At 44.3% G+C, this 6223-nt stretch overlaps 1 protein-coding gene across 4 annotated transcripts in view; it reads right to left on the bottom strand.

Moving 5' to 3' along the window:
• TAB2 (TGF-beta activated kinase 1 (MAP3K7) binding protein 2) overlaps positions 1 to 5625 on the bottom strand; it is a 79147-nt gene extending 73522 nt beyond the window's left edge. For all 4 annotated transcript variants that reach the window (XM_036906924.2, XM_036906925.2, XM_036906926.2 and 1 more), the window contains exon 1: positions 5241 to 5625. The gene's annotated coding sequence lies outside the window, so the exon portion shown is untranslated. The remainder of the gene's footprint in view (positions 1 to 5240) is intronic.
• Between the last annotated feature and the right edge of the window lie 598 nt (positions 5626 to 6223).

Consider the following 6223-nt stretch of genomic DNA (forward strand, 5'->3'; position numbering starts at 1 on the left):
TGCAGCCACTTTTCAAAATGAGAAGGTGCTTACCACAAAAAAGAATTGTGATACACAGAAAAATATCACTAAGAACCATCAACACTTAACACCTGAACTCCTAAGTATAGACCAGGCTTCACTGAAGAAACGGTGAAATCAAGACTGCAGGAATGTAAGACATCATCTGTCCTTGAGCAGCTCAGTATTGATCTCCCAGTCTACAAGTGAAAAACAAATACTGCAATTTGATTGTTTATTCCACTCTCCCATCCACAATTTGCATTATTTTATTTTTGTAAAAGTTTTCCTTAATATTGTAAAATTTTTGGATTACACTTCTTCACATAATAAAGAATAAATAATGACAAAAGAGAACATTTATTGAATACTTACAATATGCCAGGCACAGTATTAAATGTTTGACTATTTCCATGAATAGGAGTATTTGTATTGCTATCAAAATGCTGAGATCCAGTCTATCATCCTGTTTGTCAAGATGATCCAAGCTCATCTTGACAAATGACAAGATATGTCACAATGTTCCTTTACCAGAAAAAGACCACAGGTTTACTCTTGCTATCACATTGACTGTGTACAAACTCCCCCAGAAATTACCAGTGAGTATAAACTACAGTGCATTTCAATTAACCTTACGCTATCACACAAAACTGCTTTAGACATTCAAATGAATGTCTATTAAACAATGTCCCACACAGTGCTTTGAGAGCTTCTTGGAGGGGTTACTAACTTTTAACCATGTTGGTTTTACACAACTCCAGATAGGAAGTAAACAAAAAAGTTGCATTTACTGAGTTCCTTCTGTATGTCAGATAATTTACACACAATGTACAATTTATCATCACAACAGCCTTACAGTGTAATATTTTTATAGAGAAGGAAACAAGCTCAGAGAGAGAAGGAACTGTAACTGACCCCAAATCACAAAGCTAATGAGTGGCAAAACCAGGAATCAAAGCAGGATAGCTGACCCCAAATTTTCTATTGAGCCCCAAAGCAGCTTTTAGGAAATACTAACAACGAAGAAATTGCTATTAACTGAAACTGTAATTCAGAAGTACAAACATAACAGTGTTCCCAAGTTATGAAGTATATTCCTAATCAAAGAAAAAAATTTATGTATGGGATAGTTTTACATCTGAAATCAATGGTAATATCCAGTGTGCAGCTTTTAAATGAGCAAATATGCAACCCCTTTTTCTGTTTTATTTTTCTCTGCAGTACTTTTTCCCCCCAGATACACTACATTTTACTCACTTATTGTGTATTCCACCACTAAAATGTAAACTGTACGAGGGCAGAAATTTTGTCTGTGTTATTCATTGCTGCCATTTGCTGCATCTCAAAGGGCCCTGGAATACATTAAGTGCTCAATATATATTTGGGAAATGAATGAAAGCTTGGCACTCAGTAGGTATTTAAGTAAATATTAGCTACTTTCTCTTTCTTATACATGCAGGAAACACTGAAAAGGCTGATATGAACATATTAATGGTCAAAATAAATTTATCACCCTCTTGATACCAAATTTTGACCTGGAATAGATCATCAGAAATGCAGTAGGATTTATTATTAATGTTTTACATTAAAAATGTTACAAGGCAAATCAAAACCACACATTCAGCAAAGCCTCATTTACCAAGCATCATTAGGAAATAAGGGGGTCTACATAAATTATATTTTGAACAAATGCACTTTTTAATGCCAAAACTTTCACCAATTTTCATACAGACCTTTTATGGATATTAATATTCACAATTTTACTTTGTGGCAATTCTGACTTAGATCTCCTGATATATCAACCTGTCAGCTGACACTTCTTACTGTGTTTTTAACAGTAGCCCATTCTTTTTCTGAGGATTAAGAAATAAGAAACTAAGCATATTCTGTATTCTGTAAAATGAGTCAATAAATATCAATGTGAAAAGTCTAAGTGGAATGCGTAACTTTAATGCTAGAAGGCTAGTAGTGCTACTTAGTACCAAATATTGTGTTTTGAGGGATGGAATACTTAGAAAACCTAGAAAAAGACAGCCATTCTTAATTTCTGACTCTATCAAGAACACAATCAAATTTCATGGTTGACTAAAGACAATGTAAAAAACACAGAACTGGCTATCCCTAAGAGTATTTATTCAGGAATTTTAGTTTTCTGATTAAGCAAGTGTTCATCATTTTTTAGGATCAGAATAATAAAAAATGTAGTATTAAAAGTGCTGTATTTGGAAATATGAGCCACAGTTCAAATAAATATGAGCATAACACATTTAATTTTCATACAATTTTAGGGTCTCCAAATCTTTATCATCATAATAGAGGGTTTAAAATAAGGTAACATAAATAGATTGTCAGAGTCTAAAGATTCAGAGCAAATTTCCTTAGTACGATTGAGCATGATCATCTTCCTTTGGTTCACAGACACCACTACCCACATCTCCATATTCTTAGCTGCCTAAAACTGTTCATCTAATTCTCTACCAGAATCTTATCCCCTATCCCTGTCTTCTCCTTCTTATTACTGTTTTGCCCCAATTCTTCACCTTTGCCTGCTATTACCTCATAATCCTTCTATTATAGAGTCCCAATCTTAGATAGATCAAATAAGGATGCCATGCATGAACAAAGGAAAAATGCTACTACTGTTCTCCTCTGGGTCACGGGAACTTGGCCAGGTAGAGATACAATGGAATTGAAGCCTTTCTGAATAACAATTTAATTTACAGAACTTTTTTCAAAACATGTGTAATAAGGCAAAAATTCCCTTTTAAAGTATGTTGATGATTATTAAAAAATAAACTCTGTCTTGATCAGTTTATATACTAAAAAAATGCTGTTTTAGAAAATTCAGACATCCCTTAAGGAATTTTCTGGCATGAAACCCACTCAGTTTCATGTAAATGGTATACGTTACACCTATTTTTCAAAATGCAGTATGCTCCTAGATACATACGTACATTTCATCCTAAGCAATATTTTGAGAATTTTCCTTACAGGGAAAACTCCAAAGGTAGAATAAACTTTTACTTCTGTCAAGACACCAAGACCAGTCATGTTAAGAAACTGACCCAAGTGTAATGTGTTACTAATACTAAAGAAGCAATACTCAATAGTGACGTAATTGTGGATATAGCTAGTATCCACTTAACTGCAGAGTTTAAAAACCTCATTTCATTACTTGTAATAACAGTATGCAAGTCTTAAACAATATCCTTAGCTGAAGGCAAACATTTTTTCCATTAAAGAGAGGACCAAACATAGGGGCTATTTCAATCAAATGGGGCTTATTTAAGTTGTAATTATTTTTCAGGAAATCTCTGTCAGATGAGACACGTTATCATTTACCCTTCTTAATGAATTACAAAAGCACAGGTTTTACTGCGTGACAGTTCTCTAGAGAGGGCTGAACGGCTGCATTTCATCACTGTCCTTTGAGGATACTTCGAAACTCAGGAAAAAATATTTCAAAGCACTCCAGAGAAAACTGCAACGAGGGAGCATATATTCAGTGGATGACTTATTAATTAACACATTCAATTTTCAGTTGATCCCTTAAAGATTTAGATCTTAAGCACTCTCTATTAGAAACTGATTAGATTGAAGGGAGAAAAAAAAAACCCCGACAGAAGTTCTGAATCATTGGAATTTTTGTTCTATTTCCTGTTAACACACCGATAGTACCATCATTTAATATGTTTGTTCCATACACGGTTTTTTAAAAGCGATAGGATCCTTTATAAACTAACTTGGCCCTAATTTAATGTGTAGCTCCTTTATCTAATAACTCATCCCACTGTTTCTAATTTAAGTGCTCAGCCAAAGCATACAATAAGATGAAAAGCATGTCTTCTTTTATTAGAAAACGCAATGGTTTCAAAATCTAAAGTTTCAGACTGTCGGAGTTTAAAATCAATCACGATTTCACTGTTATAAAGAATTCAGAGCTATTTTTAAAAGGTGTCAATACTCTGCTACTATACCGAAGAGTGTGGTGAGCAATAGTAGTTTAAAAACTGAAAGCAAAAATTCTATTCCATACCCACCGAAATTCCCGACCAAATGTGAAATTGCATAATGAGCAACATACTCTTTTGAGTGAGCTAAAGCACAAACGAATTCATTTTATAAAACGTGAATCAACCTGACCCTAAAATTTGACACTTTACAAACTTACCCAAAACAGACAAAATGGATGCAAAATTATACAGCCTCACTGTTGCCTTGAATATGACTTTAAGTGTTCAAGAACTTTCCAACGAATAAAGGCACTTAAAACAGCCTTGCACCGGGGACCTGAATTTCATGGACTATCAAGAAACCCCTGTGAAGCTGCAAATTCCTCCTCTCTTCTAGAAACCCCTCTTATCGGAAACATTTGAGGAATTTCTCCGCAACAATTAAGCTGACTTGAAGAATGGAAATCTAACATCTCAAATACTAACTATATATGGAAGGAAACATGGCCAAACACATAAATACAAACTCACACGGTCTCTGACACTCTGGAATACAACTCTGCCAGAGCAATCCCACAGCATCAGCAACAGAAAGATACACCTGTCACCTGTTCGGCACTATCTAGACCCTTTCAGCTTCCCTGACACAACCACAATCTCACGGTTTGAGGTTGATCGGACAGAAAACGATTATTTTCTTGTGAAATCTAGGGGGCCACCCATTCAGAGCGGACTTGCTCCCCACTTCAAGGAGGCTGCAGAAAACCAACATTGGAAAGGCATCGCCTTTCTCCCCACGACCCCCACATAACTCACTCTCGGGTCTCTTCCCCCCACACCCTCGCCCCTAAGTCATCTTTATCCGACTGCCGTTCCCCATAAAGTTTTCCTTCCCCCACCCCCGTCTCACACGCGCCGGAGGGGCGGGCCGGGGGCACCGGCGCAGGCAGGGGCCCTGCCCACCCGCGGGCACCCTCCCCCGCCCGGGGCTCTCCCCGGCGCCCGACTCCAATGGTCTCCCCCTCCCCCTCCTACTCCCCGGAGCCCAGGCCCGGCCCGAGGCTCCCCACCCCCACCCGGCCTGGAAGACTTGGGGGGCCTCCCTCTCTGCCTCGCCACTGGGGGAAGGAAGGAGACGGAGTTAGAGTGGGAGGAAGAAGCGGACGCCCCGCAAGGGCCTTGCGAGTCAGCAGAGCCCCTACCAGACGAAAGGGGGAGGGTGCGGGGAGCTGGGGGAAGAGCCGGGACTGGGGATCGCTCCGAGGCCCGGCAGCGCTGTCCGTTTACCCTTCGCTGCCGCCGCTTCCCCCTCCTCCTCCTCGGCCGCCGCCGCCGCCGCTTCTCCCACTAGGGCAGCCGTCTCCACCGTCGCCGCCGCCGCCGCCTCCACCACCACGGCCGCCGCCAGCGCCGCCGCCGCCTCCGATTCCACCCGGCAGGGGGGACACCTCAGCCCTCCCTCCCTCCCCGCTCAGCCCCTCCGAGCGGCCGCCGCCGCCAACTCCCTCCGGCCGCCGCCGCCGCTGCTCGTGGCTGAGGGGGAGGGGAGGGGGCCGGGCTGGGTCCCCGCCGGCGGCGGCTGCAGATCAAACACGACGGCTGGGTGGCGTCGCCGCTCCCCGTCCCTCCGCTCCGGCTCACTCGGCCTCCCTACCTCCCTCTGCCCCCACCCCCTCGCGCTCGCCTGCCCTCCCCCCACCCCCCCCAGCTCTCGCTCGCTCTCGTCGCGGCTCCGCCAGCCCAGTGCAAATCAAAATACTGTCATACAATATGGCGGCGCAGCGGCCGGCAAACACCGCGAGATCTGCGGCCGCTGCTGAGGCGGCGGCCGTGACGAAGCCTCCTCCAGCCGGGCGGCGGCGGCGGCGGCGGCAGCGGTGCGGGGATGCTCTTTCTCCGCCCTGCACCCCTCCCCTGATGCGCTTGGACTCCACGCCCGTCTGCGACGGCTGGAGAGAGAAGGCTGCCCAGGGGCGCGGACTGGCGCGGGCCGCCGCCAGGGCCGAAGGAGAGGGGGCGTCGGCGCCGACGGCCGGGGGGGCCCGGGGTTCTCCCCTGTAGAGTCCCGGCCTCCCACTCTGGAGGGGTGTGTGTGTGCGCGCGCGTGTGGAGAGAGTGCAGGCTCTCCCCCCACGGGGGCTGACAGCAGTTGGGGCCGCAGGGAGAGGGGACCTCCAGCTCCCGACCGCCCTCCTCGTCCGGAGGCTGGCTGCGGGAGCTGCGGGGAGGTCGGCGGCGCCGCGCGGAGCGGGGCCCTCGAGCTCCGGCTG

Source organism: Manis pentadactyla, chromosome 12 (assembly GCF_030020395.1).
Source record: "Manis pentadactyla isolate mManPen7 chromosome 12, mManPen7.hap1, whole genome shotgun sequence".
Taxonomy (NCBI): domain Eukaryota; kingdom Metazoa; phylum Chordata; class Mammalia; order Pholidota; family Manidae; genus Manis; species Manis pentadactyla.